This window comes from Gorilla gorilla, chromosome 14 (assembly GCF_029281585.2).
Source record: "Gorilla gorilla gorilla isolate KB3781 chromosome 14, NHGRI_mGorGor1-v2.1_pri, whole genome shotgun sequence".
Classification (NCBI taxonomy): Eukaryota; Metazoa; Chordata; class Mammalia; order Primates; family Hominidae; genus Gorilla; species Gorilla gorilla.
Genome location: NC_073238.2, coordinates 47,773,575 through 47,791,782, shown reverse-complemented (window position 1 = coordinate 47,791,782; position 18,208 = coordinate 47,773,575). Strand labels below are relative to the sequence as shown.

At 39.2% G+C, this 18,208-nt stretch overlaps 1 protein-coding gene across 2 annotated transcripts in view; it reads left to right on the top strand.

The window, feature by feature from the left end:
• STARD13 (StAR related lipid transfer domain containing 13) overlaps nt 1–18,208 on the top strand; it is a 572,996-nt gene that overhangs the window by 202,727 nt on the left and 352,061 nt on the right. The window lies entirely within an intron of this gene.

The window sequence follows — 18,208 nt, the reverse complement described above, 5'->3', positions numbered from 1 at the left end:
AATGTTGCTAATCATACCACAATGCATGATGAGACAGCCCCCTCCACCACTATGATAAATTTTTCAGCCCCAAATGTCAATAGTGTTAACACTGAGAAACCCCAGTATATGTTATTTCTTTTATGATTGAATTTTGAAAAAATAATTATAAAACCTACGATGTACCCTCAAAAATTAAAAATTAAAAAATTAAAAGAATAAACAAGAAAGAAGAAACAAATGCACTGCATGCCTATATCAAAGCATCTCATGTACCCCATAAATATATAAACCCACTAGGTAACCTCAAAAATTAAAAATAAAAAGATTTTTAAAAAGAAAATAATTATAAACTGATGACAAAGTTCTAAATAAAAAAGACTTGTTATGAAAAGCAAATTTTTTAAATGGTTAACTTGACACTTGAGCAGATCATACATAGAAAAGAAAGGCACCATCTGTTTGAAAATTTGATGAAAGGCAAGGGCAGTATACTATGTAATTTCACTCACCAGGCTTTTATTTTATATTAATAAATGAATTCACATATATAGATGCCATATCTGTCTCTGCATAATTGGCTTTATATAAAGTACTTATAAAGAAAGAATATTCTTCCTACATATTTCTCCTAATTTCTTATTTCAGCTATCTAGGAAATAGTAAATTTAGTTCAGAAGTATCTATAATGCAGCTTGGCAATTTAATGCTGCAAATATTTGTGACCATTTTGAAAGGATCCTTAAACGTTTCTCAGGAAGACCATTTTGTTTTGCTTTAAAAAATAAAAATATGTTTGTCTGCATTGCAGATGGGCATGAAATCAGTTGGCCATGTGACTTTTTTCCCCCAAGGAGCCAAAAAAAAAAAAAAAACCAGGGGGCCAATATGACTGAATTGTGAATGTATCTACTCTGGTAATCAATTACTTCTGAAACACAGCTATGCAAGTCTTATATTTTAGAATGGAAAGAGCCCTCTGAGGGAGTATTAGGTATTCCTTCCCATTCTGAAAGTAAACCTTGCATTGTAAATGTAGCAAATAAAAAAGAATTGGGAGTTTATTTAAATAGATCTGTGGGTTTAGAAGCTGAGGATTAATCATTGTGAATCAGCCATGCTGTAATGCATTCGCAGGAACTGGCTGCTGCAGCCTGCAAAGCTGGTTTTACATTATGCAGAAAGACCTTTCCAGCACAACTCACAGCAGATCTCTCTGCTACTCTCTATGTGGCTACATGGCTAGGGCAATTTCATACTCTTTGTCTTTTCATATGAAAAAATGAAAGTGTTTGGCTTAAAATCTTATACATATCTTAATATCATTTCAGCAGTAGTTCCTTAAAACCTGCACAGCTCTGGCTACCCGTATGCAGAAAGCTGAAACTGGATCCCTTCCTTACACCTTATACAAAAATTAATTCAAGATGGGTTAAAGACTTAAATGTAATACCTAAAACCATAAAAACCCTAGAAGAAAACCTAGGCATTACCATTCAGGACATAGGCATGGGCAAGGACTTCATGACTAAAACACCAAAAGCAATGGCAACAAAAGCCAAAATACACAAATGGGATCTAATCAAACTAAAGAGCTTCTGCACAACAAAATAAACTATCATCAGAGTGAATAGGCAACCTACAGAAAGGGATAAAATTTTTGCAATCTATCCATCCGACAAAGGGCTAGTATCCAGAATCTACAAAGAAATTAAACAAATTTACAAGAAAAAAACAAACAACTCCATCAAAAAGTGGGCAAAGGATATGAACAGACACTTCTCAAAAGAAGACATTTATGCAGCCAACAAACATATGAAAAAAGGCTCATCATCACTGGTCATTAGAGAAATGCAAATCAAAACCACAATGAGATAGCATCTCATGCCAGTTAGAATAGCGATCATTAAAAAGTCAGGAAACAACAGATGCTGGAGAGGATGTGGAGAAATAGGAATGCTTTTACACTGTTGGTGAGAGTGTAAATTAGTTCAACCATTGTGGAAGACAGTGTGGCGATTCCGCAAGGATCTAGAACTAGAAATACCATCTGACCCAGCAAGCCCATTACTGGGTATATACCCAAAGGATTATAAATCATTCTACTATAAAGACACATGCACACATATGTTTATTGTGGCACTATTCACAATAGCAAAGACTTGGAACCAACCCAAATGCCCATCAATGATAGACTGGATAAAGAAAATGTGGCACATATTGGATAAAGAAAATGTGGCACCTATACACCGCGGAATACTATGCAACCATGAAAAAGGATGAGTTCATGTCCTCTGCAGGGACATGGATGTAGCTGGAAATCATCATTCTCACCAAACTAACACAGGAACAGAAAACCAAACACCACATGTTCTTACTCATAAATGGGAGTTGAACAATGAGAACACATGGACACAGAGAGGGGAACATCACACAGTGGGGCCTGTTGGGGAGTTGAGGGGAGGGATAACATTAGGAGAAATACCTAATGTAGATGATGGGCTGATGGGTGCCGCAAACCACCATGGCACATGTATATCTATGCTAAACCTGAACGTTTTGCACATGTACCCCAAACTTAAAGTATAATAAAAAATTTAAATTGAACAAACAAACAAACAAACAAAAAAGCTGTACAGCTCATGTCTCATGAACATCCTTTTCCCTTGTCCCTACCCTGCTTGAAGTAGATTATTTGGGATATCTGTGATCAGGTGACCAGGATCTTACTTCTGGTTCTATCATTAGTCTATGTATGAGATTGGACTAATCTTGAATAATGTGTGTCAATTTCCTCTTAATTAAATGGGATAATAATGTCTACTCTCACCATTTCACATAATTTTTATGAGCAATTAATACCTTTTTTAATTTCCCTATCCCTCTACTCTAATATTATCTCTTTGCCAGTGTCTCTATTTCACAGTTATGTACCCAATGTCTATGGGAGTACCTGGTAAATATCATTCCTTAAACATTTGTTCGGTGAAATATAAGTTATTTCAGCTTTATGTTTATTTCTGCCAATACTCAGAGTGAGGGGGATATCATGTAAACTAGACTTGCAGTGACTTAAAAAGCCAAAATGTTGAATACATCTCTCAAGCGAATCTAAAGGCAGAGAAACCATAGCACCTCAACTTTAATTCTTAAAATTACTGGATTTCATTTATTATAATGGGAAGTGGCCATCTAGTGTGAGTTAAGAATGGGACATTGGAATCAGGTAATCCTGGGTTGGATGCTGCTTCTGAAACTTACTTGTGACATTGCATAAGTTTCCTGAACTATGCAGACTCCAGTTTTGTTTTGTGTAAAAGAGGAATAGTAATAATATCTTCCTTATAGTCTTATTCTTAGGGGAAAATGAGAGAATTTATATAAAGTGCTTAGTCCAGTGCTTGATGCATAGTAAGCATGTATATTATGGTAGGCTAGCTGTGGCAACAAGTAGGTCCCCCAAATAAACAATAACACAACTACAATAGTTTGAGGTATATGTTCTTGGTTAGTAGGTGGCTCACTTTTGTGCAGTATTCAGGAAGGTAAGTTCCTTCTTTCTAATGGTGCTACCTTCATCTAGGGCCCTGTTGTCCCATGGATCTAGCCAGTGGAACACAAAGGAGAAGGCAGAGAAGGCCTTAGCAAGGAAGTTGCCATGTCACTTTCTGCTCTCACTCTGTTGGTGAGAAATACTCATATGGAGAAGGTTACTGTCTTAGTCCATGCTGTGCTTCTAGAAAAGAATACCTGGAACTGGGTAACTTATAATGAATAGAAATTTATTTCTCAAAATTCTGGACACTGGAAACTTGATCTGGGCAAGATCAAGACATTAGCATCTGGTGAGAGTCTTCTTGCTTTGCCATCCCATGGCAGAAGGTGGAAGAGCAAAGAGAGGATGAGAGAGAGAGTGGGGGGGCGGGGGGTGGGCAAAGATGGCTGAACTTGTCCTTTTATAAGGAAGCCACTCCTGTGATAACAAACACACTACCATGATAATGGCATTCATCCACTCATGAGAGAAATGCCCCCATGGCCCAAACACCTTCCATGAAGCCTCACCTCTCAACACTTCCACATTTGAGGTAGAGTTTCTGACTGACACATGAACCTTGGGGGACACATTCAAGCCATAGTAGTTGCTATTACAAGGATTGTCAATAGATTAATTGGATGAAGGGAGCAGTAAAAGGTAAAAGCTAAAGATAAAATGTTTCACATCAGGGGCCTGTAGAGATACCAATTTCTTTAATCATAATCAGGTATGCAAGAGGATAAGTAGAATGGAAAGAAACATTTATAAATTCTGATTTAGAATATTGAATTAGATGTCCACAAGAATATCTCCTTGGGAGAGGCTTCTGGGCATTTGGAAAGGTAGGATTAGAACCGGGGTCCTGGGAAGTTCAGGATGGTAGTAGCCTTTTTGGGAGCCATTCACATAGAACTAATGGTTATATCCTGTGACTAAATGCAATTGCTAAAAGATGATGCATCAATTTTATCTTGCCTCATTCCTGGCACCTTTGCCATGAGGTTTGCTTAAGTAATAAAACTGTGATTACTTATAAGAATTTCCCAAAATGTGACTGGACCTAAAGAAGACAGCAATCTTCTGTTCTTTCTTCTGTTCTTTCCCTTGAACAGCAATTCAAACAAATGTCCTTAAAGCAAACCTGGGGATGAGACATAATATCAAATATATATACCATCTATAAAGTGGAGATAATAATGACATCATGAAATTGTTGTGAAGGTTAAGATAGGTAGTACAGGTAAAGTGTCTAAGTGCCTGGCGCATGGTAGCTCTCTCATCCTATGGACTCATTTCCAATTGGTCACCACGCCATTATTATTATGCCCTTATCCTAAATATGCAGCCCAAAGACAAGCAACCTGAAAAAGATGTAATAAGTGTCCTCATTTTGCTCTGAAAAGAGACTTAATTCTGTGCTTAGACCAGAGGTCCCCAACCCCTGGACCATGGACAAATACCAGTCCATGGCCTGTTAGGAACTGCGTCACACAGCAGGAAGTGAATGGTGGGCAAGTGAGCAAAGCTTCATCTGTATTTACAGCCACTCCCCATCTCTTTCTTGTATTACTACCTGAGCTCTGCCTCCTGTCAGATCAGCTGCAGCATTAGATTCTCATAGGAGTGCAAACCCTACTCTGAATTGTGCATGCAAGGGTTTCTAGGTTGTGCCCTCCTTATGAGAATCTAATGCCTGATGACCTGTCACTGTCTCCTGTCACCCCCAGACGGGACCATCTAGTTGCAGGGAAACAAACTCAGGTCTCACATTGGTTCTACATTATGGTGAGCTGTATAATTATTTTATTATATATTACAATGAGAGAGATGGATTACATCCTATTATTAGGATGTAATAATAATAGAAATAAAGTTAACAAAAAAAGTAATGTTTTTGAATCCTCCCCAAATCATCCCCACCACCTCAACCCCCACTGTGGTCCCAGTCAGTGAAAAAATTGCCTTCCACACACAAGTTATATCCTTGATAAAATATTGATTTTTATTTGATATTATGTAGACCACTGGTCAGGAAGAATGCCACGTATGTGTTTCCCTTCTGAATTGGGATTATCTTAAATTTCTTTGGGCTTTAAAGACTTTTGATTTCACAGAAGCCCTATTCTGACTCTTAAAGTACTTTGTATTCATGTTGCTTTTTGTGCTTGGAAAGCAATTTATAAATAGCAACTAATAACATAAAGTTATGGTATTTTTCTAGGTTAGTTTCCTTGTTTTGTTGGGTTTTAGTCTATATTTACTGTTTTTTTAACTTCTATTCAATCTTTAAACTTTTATGGATGTTAGTATACAAATACATTAAAGTTCAGTAAGATACAATGAAATACAAATAAATAGTAAGCACATTCATTTCATGGGTGTAATATTGAGGATGTAAGTCTGAAATACTTTCTAATTACTGTCTAGGAGCTTAGCATTAAAATATTAGAAGGTCAATGGTTACTGAACTATATGTCCATCAAATAGTGTGAAGTCTGGGATTTACCTCAAAATAAGCCAGTAGGGGGCTGAGAGAGAATATTGAAACTAAACTAGTCATATGTTGATATTTATTGAAATAGGAGAGGGATGCAGGGTATTTTATTATACTAGTCTCTAAAGTTTTGTCTGTATTTAAATGTTTCAAGTTTTACTCTAATATTTTAAATTACTGGAGAGTTACAGTCCCGTCATAACATATTGTATGTTAATTATACCTCAGCAAAGTTGATTTAAAACATTCATTTTACATTAAAACATAAAACCTGTAATATGTATCTCTTGTAAATCATAAATGAGAGAAAATTAGGATATACTGAGCACTGTTTAAGACTGCTGTGTCCTAAACAATGCTAAGTGCTTGTGGTAAGTTTTGTCAACTAATCCTCATACCAGCCACATGAAGTAGGCATTATTAGCACTGCATTTAACAAATGAGAAAACCTAGGCTCAGAGAGATAAGAGTTCCTCAGTGGGGACTCTGGAATCATACAATAAGTGATTGGAAGGTTAGAGTCCCATCACATCATATTATTATATTTATTCATATATATAGGTATATATAATTTTCACTTTTTTGATAATGTCTACTACATTAATGAGATAGCATATTTCTAAGGAAATATACCAGTGCATGTATCTCGTTAATGTAGTAGACATTATTCTTACATGGACTGGTATATTTCCTTAGAAAGACAATATGTAACATATAGTGTAATTGGCAGATGTTTTTTCCTAGCCAGTCTGGAATGCCTCTTAACGTAGTGCATGTCATTTTTCTAGGTAAGCCAGTCAGTCTGTAGTGGAGCAAATGAGGAGAGTGATATGAGTTCGGATCACAGAGGAAAGATCCTGTAAGTCCCATCCTGAATGCCATGGGAACCTATCAGAGACTTTTAGGCAATGGGGAGGAACATTATCTGATGTATTTTGAAGATGAATGATAGAAATACAAAAGTGGAAGAAAAGACCAGCCGGGCACGGTGGCTCACGCCTGGAATCCCAGCACTTTGGGAGGCCAAGGCAGGTGGATCACGAGGTCAGGAGATCAAGACAATCCTGGCTAAGATGGTGAATTCCCGTCTCTACTAAAAATACAAACAATTAGCTGGGCGTGGTGGCGGGCACCTGTAGTCCCAGCTACTCGGGAGGCTGAGGCAGGAGAATGGCATGAACCCGGGAGGCGGAGCTTGCAGTGAGCCGAGATCGCGCCACTGCACTCCAGCCTGGGTGACAGAGTGAGACTCCGTCTCAAAAAAAAAAAAAAAAAAAAAAAAAAAAAGACCAATTAAGAGACTGCTGTAAGGCAGGCAACAGATCATGGTAAATGGTAGAAAGAAAATAGCAATGAAGATGGTAGAAGTAAAGGCTAGAAGAAGAAAGCGGGAGATTTTAGGGGAAGCAGTTGACAGGACTTGATAATACATTGGCTATATGAACTGAAGGAAAGAATCAAGGATGCTTCCCAAATTTTGGCTTGAGGTTGTGCTTTTACGGAGATGGGAAAAACCTAAGGTTTTAATGGCACTTGTAGTTTGACTTTCCTGCCAGACTGGCAGTGTCTTGCAGGCAGGCACTACACCTCCTCATGTGGTATCTAGTACATAGCAGGCGTTCAACAATTTTTTTTGGAGGCAAGAGTCTCGCTCTGTTGCCCATGGCATGATCTCAGCTCACTGCAACCTCCGCCTTCCGAGTTCAAGTGATTCTCTCACCTCAGCCTCCCAAGTAGCTGGGATTACAGGTGCCCGCCACCACACCTAGCTAATTTTTGTATTTTTAGTAGAGACCAGTTTGTGTATTGTTGGCCAGGCTGGTCTTGAGTTCTTGACCTCAAGTGATTTGCCCCCCTCGGCCTCCTAAAGTGCTGGGATTACAGGCATGAGCCACCGTGCCCAGCCTCAACACATTTTTTAAACAAATAAAGAAATGCTCAGTATTATTATGCAATAGTAGCATAAGATCAGTGCAGGGCTCCACTGTTTCAATGGTGGCTTTAAAGGGCAATGAAGCATGGAAACAGATTCCTTTCAAACATGGACCTTTGTGTCATCTCTTATCAAATAAGGTTTTGGAGCAACATATGTGTTACAATAATTGACTTGTATAAGTGAGAATATTTTGTTCTTCATTGTACATATCTTAATGCTTTAATGAAAAATCTTTTAAAAATATTATTGAAACATTCAAATAAAGACCAAATCATAGAGACTAGTATAGTAAAATACCCTTTATCCATCTCCCATTTCAATAAATATCAACACATGACTAGTTTTGTTTCATCAATATTCTCTCTCAGCCCCCTACTGGCTTACTTTGAAGTAAAAATCCCAGACTTCACACTAGTTGATGAATATATAGTTCAGTCACCATTGATCTTCTAATGTTTTAATGCTATGCATATATACATATACATATATATATATATATATATATGTATTTTTTTTTTCAGACGGAGTCTTGTTTTTGTTACCCAGGCTGGAGTGCAATGGCACGATCTCTGCTCACTGCAACCTCCGCCTCCTGGGTTCAAGCGATTCTCTGGCTTCAGCCTCCTGATAGCTGGGATTACAGGTGCCCGCCACCATGCCTGGCTAATTTTTGCAGTTTTAGTAGAAATAGGGTTTTGGCACGTTAGCCAGGCTGGTCTTGAACTTGTGACCTCGTGATCTACCCATCTCTGCTTCCCAAAGTGCTGGGATTACAGGCATGAGCCACTGCACCCAGCCTATGCATATATTTTGGCACCCAGCCTATGCATATATTTTGACACCCAAAAAGGATAAAGCACTAGTTCCCACCAGGTTACATGAAGTGGGGTTAGCACACTCCAGACCTCCAACTATGTTACCCTAGTGAGTTCTATATAGCTGGTCTCTGCTTTCTCTAACATTTCTTGGCACTTCTGAGGTAGGAGGCAGGACTCGACTCTGGAGGCAGGTCTTGGACACTGGACCAAATTGAGAACTAGCTAAAGTAGGGACAGGGCAGAAGCAAGTTTCCAAAATATACATCCACCAGTGCGCAATGTCAGTTTCCATTACCACGGCAGCACCTGGAGGCTATGGACCCTTTCCATGGTAACAACTGGGCAACCTGGAAGTTATCACCTTTTTCTAGAAATTTCTGCATAATCTCTTCCTTAATTTGTGTATAATTACAAGTGGGTATAAATCTGACTGCAGAACTGCCTCTGAGCTGTTCCTATGGGCACACTGTCTATGGAGTAGCCCTGCTCCACAAAGACCAGTATCCCTGTTGTTGCTGTGCTCTGGCACTTCAATAAAAGTTGCTGTCTAACACCACAGGCTCACCCTTGAATTCTTTCCTGGGCAAAATTAAGAACCTTCCCAAGCTAAGCACCAATTCGGAGGCTTGCCTACCCTGCATCACTTCCAGAGATTTGCAAACTATTTACTTATTCAGTTAGACACCAAATATGTATTGACCATTTAAATGGAAAGCACTCAACTAGGCATTTTGAGAGATACAGAGGTATATGATGGGACTCTAACCCTCCAACAATTTAAAATATTGTGGCGGTTGATATTGAGTGATCAGGTGTCAACTTGATTGGACTGAATGATGCTAAGTATTGTTCCTGGGTGTGTCCGTGAGGGTGTTACCAAAGGAGATTAACATTTGAGTCAGTGGACTAGGAGAGGTGGACCCACCCTCAATCTGGGTGGGCACCATCCAATCAGCTGCCAGCATGACTAGGATAAGGCAGGCAGAAGAAGGTGGAAGGAGCTGACTTCCTGAGTCTTCCCGCCTTCATCTTTCTCCCATGCTGGACGCTTCCTGCCCTTGAACATCAGACTCCAAGCCCTTCAGCTTTTGGACTCTTGGACTTTTACCAGTGGTTTACCAGGGGCTTTCAGGCTTTCAGCCACAGACTGAAGGCTGTGCTGTTGGCTTCCCTACTTTTGAGGTTTTGGGACTTGGACTGGCTTCCTTGCCCTTCAGCTTGCAGACGGCCTATCATGGGACTTGACCTTGTGATCGTGTGAGTCAATACTCCTTAACAAACTCCCCTGCATATATACACATTTCCTATTAGTTCTGTCCCTCTAGAGAACCCTGACTAACACAAATATTAAAGAGTAAAAGCAGCATGCAGACTAATAATGTGGTATATGATCTGTAAATGGTAAGTGAATGGTACAGAAAGTAAATATTTCAAAGACTGGGGAAAGTGAGCTGTTTGTTTTTGGTCGGGATGAACAAGAAAGACACCATGGCAGTGGGAGGATTCAAACAAATCTTTAAAGAATGTTGACACTTTAAAGGTGGACTTCATTCCCAGGAAGACAGAGTAACGTAAGTGCAAGTTCAGAGGCAAATGGCAGAATAAACGAATATATGTAGAGAGAAATGGTTGATAGAATAGAACAGACGGGGTGGAGTGCAGGGTTTGTGAGAGAGAGGTGGGAGAGAGGCTGGAAAGTGTTAATATGGAGAGAAGACAAGTTCAAAGTTGTTTCTTCTTCATTGTGGTTGCATGTTTATAATTAAAAAATTGGAGAGAAAATCATATAGTTCCATTTTATGGCAAAATGAACTATGTGGAGATTGCTGCTAACTAAACTATTCTGGACTTTTAAGACTGTATGGGCAAGTTATGTTCTTTAGAGGATAGATTTTTTTTGGCTCTACTTGCCATTCTAAAAAATGTGTCTATTCCCAGTTTTAAATTTTGCATAAATATGCAGATCATGGCAATCTGAAACAAAGAAAAACCAGTATTACAAATTCATATATTTCATCTCTATCTTGAATCCCCTGTAAAAAATCACTACAAGATAAAAAGCCTAAACTGTAACCTATTTTTAAGCAAAAAACCATAATAAGCAAGAATATTGTCACAAACTAACAAGTATAAATAATACTTAGGATTCCTAGCAGGCAAAAATACCTCAAGAGAAGCCTCTGCTACTATGGAAAAGGTGCAAATCTGAAATAAGACCTAATACAAACCTGAGTCCCCACTGAGGAACCCTTATCTCTCTGAGCCTAGGTTTCCTCCTTTGTTAAATGGAGTGCTAATAATATCTACTTTATGTGGCTGGTATGAGGATTAGATGACAAAACTTAGCACAAGCACTTAGCATTGTTTAGGACAGAGAAGGTGCTCAGCATATCCTAATTTTCTCCCATTTATGATTTTACAAGAGATGCATGTCACAGGCTTTATTGTGTTTAACGTAAAATGAATTTTTACATCAACTTTGCTGAGGTATAATTAACATACAATAAACTGCACATATTTAAAGTGTACAATTTGGTAAGTTTTAACACATGCCAGCACCCAGGACACCATCACATAGCTAAGATAATGGCCATGTCCAACACAGCAACAGTTTCCTCACACCCCTTAGTGATCTCTCCTTCCTCACAACTGTCATCCCCAGGCAACCACAGACCACTTTTCTGTCACGGCACATTAGTTTGCATTTTCTAGAATTTTACAAATATGGAATTAAACAGTATGTGCTCTTTTTGTCTTGTTTATTTCACTTGGCCTAATTATTTTGAGATTCATGTATGTTGTTGCTTATATCAATAATTCATTTCTTTTTATTACAGAGTAGTATCTCATTGTATGAACAGCACACACATTTATATCTTTGAGCAGGCTTAAAGTTGCCAATTTCAAAAATGATAATATAGCTTTAAAATATAAGAACTGGCAATTTTAGTTGAGTGCAAGAAAGATGTTGTTCATTTTGGTCACCTTTTTTTTTGTTTTTTTTTTTTTGAGTTGATTCTACATGATGCTTTAGAAATCTAGAAAAAAAATGTAGCATATTAATGACTTTTATTTTTTAATTTGGGATAAGAATTTCTCTATTCAAGAAATGAGTTGTCAGTTATTTTTAAAAATAAGCGGGAAACATTGTCAATATTTAAAATTTAAGAAATATGTACAAGACAAAGGAGGAAGTAAAATATCAACCTAATTCCATGGCCCAGAAACAATCTTTCTTTTTTTTTTTTTTGAGATGGAGTCCTGCTCTGTCACCAGGCTGGAGTGCAGTGGCACTATCTCGGCTCACTGCAACCTCTGCCTCCCAGGTTCAAGCGATTCTCCTGCCTCAGCCTCCCGAGTACCTGGGACTACAGGCGCGTGGCACCACGCCCAGCTATTTTTTTGTTTGTTTGTTTGTATTTTACTAGAGACAGGGTTTCACCATGTTGGCCAGGATGGTCTCCATCTCCTGACCTCGTGATCTGCCTGCCTTGGCCTCCCAAAGTGCTGGGATTACAGACGTGAGCCATCGTGCCTGGCCCAATCTTTCTTTTTGCCATTGACCTTCATCCCATAATTAGAATCCTCAAAGGAATAAAGAAAGGGGAAAACAGAAAAAAATAGTTGAAGACATAATGGCCTAAATTTTATAAATTGATTGAAAAAACCCACAGAACTGGAAAGCTCAATGAAATCCGAGTGTAAGAAATTTGAGGCCGGGCGCGGTGGCTCACGCCTGTAATCCCAGCACTTTGGGAGGCCGAGGCGGGCGGATCACGAGGTCAGGAGATCGAGACCATCCTGGCTAACACAGTGAAACCCCGTCTCTACTAAAAAATACAAAAAATTAGCCGGGCGTGGTGGCGGGCACCTGTAGTCCCAGCTACGCAGGAGGCTGAGGCAGGAGAATGGCGTGAACCCGGGAGGCGGAGCTTGCAGTGAGCCGAGATCGCGCCACTGCACTCCAGCCTGGGCGACAGAGCGAGACTCCGTCTCAAAAAAAAAAAAAAAGAAAGAAATTTGAAAATTACACTAAGAAGCACATTATAAAGGAATTACTTAACACTAATAATAAAGAGATCATCTTAGTTCAGCCAGAGGAAAACAGACATATTACATACAGAGGAACAAAGGTTAGAATGGCATCACATTTTTCTTTGGAAACAATGTAAGCCATTGGAGCAATAAGTCTATGTCCTGAAAAAGAAAGTGTCAAGCTAGAATTCTATATCCAGAAAAAATATATTTCAAATAAACATGAAATAATGACTGGTTTACACGTACAAAATAATAAAAAATTTAACACCAGAAGACTTGTTCTTAAAGTTAAAGGGAGTCCTTTAGGCAAAAGGAACATGGTACAATATGGAAGCACGAATCTTCACAACTTGGCAGTTCTTAAAAAGTAAACGCACCTATCATACGATTTCACCTTCCCACTTCCATGAGAAAAAGAAGAAAATATCTTGACAAAGAATTCCACACAAACGTTCATAGAAGCTTTTTTGTAATAGCAAAAACCTAGAAACAACCTAAGTGTCCATCAGCAGACAAATGAGTAGACAGATTGTGCTATCTCTAAATAATAGAACACTACTCAATAATAAAGAAGAACAAACTAATTATACATGCAGTAATATGAATGAATGTCAAATGCATTATGCTAAATGAAAGAAGCCAGGAAAAATAGAATAAATGCTGTATGATTTTATTTATACAAAATTTTAAAGAATGCAAACTGATCTATAGTGAGAGAAGGCACATGCTTAGTCATTTGGGTGCTGGAGGTGGGAGGGAAAGAAAGAATGGGAGAGGTGGAAAGAGGGCATGAGGAAACTTTTGGAGGGAAGAGATGTTTATTACCTTGGTTGTGGTGGTAGTTTCATGGATATAGTACATCATAACTTATCAAAATTTACACTATATCTATGCAATTTATCTTACATTATTTGTACCTCAACAGGCTGTAAAAAATGAAAAAAAGACAGCAAGATTAAAATAATAATAATAGGCCGGGCACGGTAGCCCACACCTGTAATCCCAGCACTTTGGGAGGCCGAGGTGGGTGGATCATGCTGGTGGTGTGTGCCTGTAATCCCAGCTACTTAGGAGACTGAGGCAGGAGAGTTACTTGAACCTGGGAGGCAGAGGTTGCAGTAAGCCGAGATTGCACCACTGCACTCCAGCCTGGGCAACAGAGCGAGACTCCATCTCCAAAAAAAAAAAAAATAGTAAACATGTTGTGCAGATTGTTCCTCACTCAGAAGTGCCCATAGGAAGAATGGGGTCTGAAATCCAGACACATTTGTCAGTAGCAAGAAGATGCCCTTTTGTAATCCATCTACCAAGAAAGAGAGAGAGAGAGAGAATATATAATTTGTTTCCCAACAGGAATTGCTGGATTCTAATTTACATAAAGACCCTGTCTGTGTTAGCAGCAGCCTTGCTGAATCTACATGTTATCATCATCATAATGTATTACATTTTAATTTTATTTGGAGATAAGAAGAAGCACCTAGTGAGACTAAAAGAATTGCTAAACTTAAAAGTTTCTCTACCCAGGAGAAACCAGATTATAAAAGATTCCTTGCTGAAAACATGAAAAACACTAAGCAGTTGAGTTTGTTATGCTTTTATAAACTACATATTTCTCGGGAGGCTGAAGCAGGAGAATGGCGTGAACCCGGGAGGCGGAGCTTGCAGCGAGCCGAGATTGCGCCACTGCACTCCAGCCTGGGCGACAGAGCAAGACTCCGTCTCAAAAAAAAAAAAAAACAACAAAAAACAAACAAAAAAACCTATATATTTCAACTTTAAGTGATAACTTTTAACTTCCTCTTATAAAAGATAAGGAAATGAGCACATTAACACCTTCTCCAACATCCCCTTCTTCGCACTTTTTGAGTTTTGTTTTTATATAATTACTTTGGCATTGTCAGAATAAAAACCTAAGTAATGGTGTGAATGATAATTATAGAAACTATAACCATGTAAGATGATGGAAATGCTGTGATTCTGTATTTAAATGAGTTTGATGCTCACCACCTGTTCTTGTATCATGGCTTCTCCATGTCTTAGTTTTCATTTTCTATCTTCCCTTTAGCAGTTTTTGTTATCAAAATATTTGTATTTTTAAGGAGTTACTGCTATATACCAAATGCTTATGTTACCCTCAAAATTCATATGTTGAAATCTAACCCCCAATATGATGGTATTAGGAGGTGGGGGCTTTAGGAGGTGATTAAGTCATGAGAATGAAACCCTTATGATGGGATCAATACTCTTGTAAAAGAGGCCCCAAAAAGATCCCTGCCCCTTCTGCCTTGTTGGAACATAGCAAAAAGATAAACCGGGAAATGGGCACTCAGCAGACACCAATTCTGCTGGCACCTTGATCTTGGACTTTCCAGCCTCCAGGACTGAGAAAGAAGTTTGTTTATGAGCTACCCAGTCTATGGTAGTTTAGTATAGCAGCCCGAATGGACTAAGACAGGTGTATTGGATGTTTCCTGAATTCTTGCACTCCTAATATCGTCTATCTGTTGTTTTCAGGCTTATAGAATAACTTAAATGGGCAGTCAGCTTTTAATTCCAATTCTATTTCCCCCAAATCTTTGTAAACGAAAGTTCTTTTCTGGCTTTGAGGATTTTCATCTGGATGCCTGTATGATTCATCCTTTAGAGAGGAATATCAGTGATGCCACTGAAACTTGGCATTGCTTGTATTAGATTTTCTGGAGGACAGTGGGATCCATCAAGCAACAAATAAAGTGGTTGTTTATTTCACAAAAGTTCCATTACTGACTGAATTATCTTTGTGTTCTGATTGTTGATTGCTTCTTCAGGAAAGCCAATTTTCTGTATGTTGGATTTTCTTCTTCCGTATCTATCCTCTTTGCTGCAATCATTTGACATCCTGCTTGCTAAGGAATAACATGAGCCTAAAGCTTGGGTGGAAATGCACTGGGGAAATTTGTTTTCTTGTCACAAACACTCTGTCACCAAATCTTTTAGTTCCTTTGCCCTGGGGGCAAGTCTCTTCTCTCACTTTTGGACATCATTGGCAAAGTTCTTTGGTGGAGAGCCAGATAGTAAATGTTTTAGGCTTTGAGAACCTTACAGTTTCTGCTTCAACTACTCAACTGTGTCATTGTAGCCTGTTACAAATGGAATTGTTTCCCTCATCTTAGTCCATTCTCACAATTCTGGAGGCTGCGAAGTCCAAGATCAAGGTACAGCAAATTCAGTGCCTGCTTTCTGGTTCATAGATGGCACCTTGTCCCTGTGTTCCCACATAGTGGAAGGGACAAGGTAGCTTTCTGGTGTGTCTTTTACAAAGGCACCGATCCCATTCATAAAGGCTGTGCCATATGGACTGATGTCCTTAGAAAAAGAGAAGGACACAGAAATGAAAACTTACAAGGAGAAAAGGCCATGTGAGGACACAGCAAAAAGGTGGTCATCTGCCAGTCAAGGAAAGAGGCCTGAGGAGAAAACAACACTGCTGATACCTTGGACTTCCCAGCCTCCAGAAATGTAAGAAAATTAATTTCTGGCCGGGTGTGGTGCTCACACCTGTAATCCCAGCACTTTGAGAGGCTGAGGGGGGCAGATCTCTTGAGGCCAGGAGTTCGAGACCAGCCTGGCCAACATGGTGAAGCTCCTCTCTACTAAAAATACAAAAATTAGCTGGGCATGGTGGCTCATGCCTGTAATCCTAGCTACTTGGGAGGCTGAGGCAGGAGAATTGCTTGAACCCGGGAGGCAGAGGTTGCACTGAGCCGAGATCATGCCATTGCTTTCCAGCCTGGACAACAGAGTGAGACTCCGTCTCAAAAAAAGAAAAGAAAAGAAAAGAAAATTGTGTCATTTAAGCCACCCAGTCTGTGATATTTGTATGGCAGCCCTAGCACACTGATACACATATAGCTTGAAAGCAGCCATAGACAATATATAAACAAATGCTCATGGCTGTGTTCCAATAAAACTTTATTCATGGACATTGAAATTTGGATATCATATGACTTTCTTGTCATGAAATATTATTCGTTGTTTTTTATTTATTTATTTATTTATTTATTTATTTTATTTATTTATTTTGTTGAGACGGAGTCTTGCTCTGTCTCCAGGCTGGAGTGCAGTGGTGCGATCTTGGCTCACTGCAACCTCTGCCTCCCAGGTTCAAGTGATTCCCCTGCCTCAGCCTCCCGAGTAGCTGGGACTACAGGTGCACGCCACCATGCCTGGCTAATTTGTTTTGTTTTGTTTTGTTTTGTTTTGTTTTGTTTTAGTAGAGATGGAGTTTTTCCATGTTGACCACAATGATCTCAATCTGACCTTGTGATCCACCCACCTCAGCCTCCCACAGTACTGGGATTACAGGCGTGAGCCACCGTGCCTGGCCGCTTTTTATTTTTTTTAACTATTTAAAATGTAAAAATCATCCCCAGCTCACAACAGAACAAAAATAAGCAATGAGCCAGATTTAGCTGGCAGGCTCTTGTTGTAACTCTTGTTCTAGAAGGCAGTTTGATTCAAACTAAAGCCCGGTAAATCACAAGGCTTTGTCTCAAGATCTGATACTTGATTATTCCCTTCTGTCCTTCAGCCTGGCTTCACTTCTGGGTGTAAAAGGTAATATGGGGCATCAGCCTGTCTTAGCCCCACCTCCCCTGACTTCCTTTTGTGTTAGAGAACTACACATAAGGGGACTCCCCGCCTCTCTCAAATTCTCTGAGTACTGGCTTTCCTGGTCAAAGGATAATGGATAGACTTTCCACTATCGTGACACTTACTTTTGGAGATGGTTGCATCCTGTTCAGAGTCTGAGGCTTGTGTCTGCTCTCAGCATCCTCCTGTTGGCAGACCTTTCCACCATAAATGGCTCCTGTGTGTCACAGTCTGTGGTTTAGGCTTATGGCCATATTCTGGTTTTATTGTTGTTGGAGACTTGGGTTTTTCCCTCCTGTTTTCCATTATGTTCCTGGGCTTTAAGCAACTGGGGTGAATTAAAAGTTCCTTTACTTACATATCTTTGAACAAAAGCCAGCCAAATCCTTCTGGACAGCTGGGAATGTGTCTTTTATTCTCTGCCTTCCCAGAGTTTAGGCCAGGGCCTGGTGCAGAGTAAATATCTACTGAGTCACCAATCTTCTCAATTTTCCTTATTAAACATTTCCTTGCCTCTTCTACTCTCACACATGCTGCCATCATCTCTTCTCTGAATGTCTGCAACAGCTTCCACACTGGCCTCCTCTAATCTGGCCTTGCTCCCCTTCATTCGTTTTCTACTTTTAGCAAAATGATCTGATTATATCACAAATCTAAGCATGCCACTCTCTTGCATAGAACTTTTCAATAGGAGCTCTATATTCTTAGGATAAGCTCTAGAGCCAACCACATAATAGTCATTCAATAAATATCTGTTAAATGAAAGATTATAG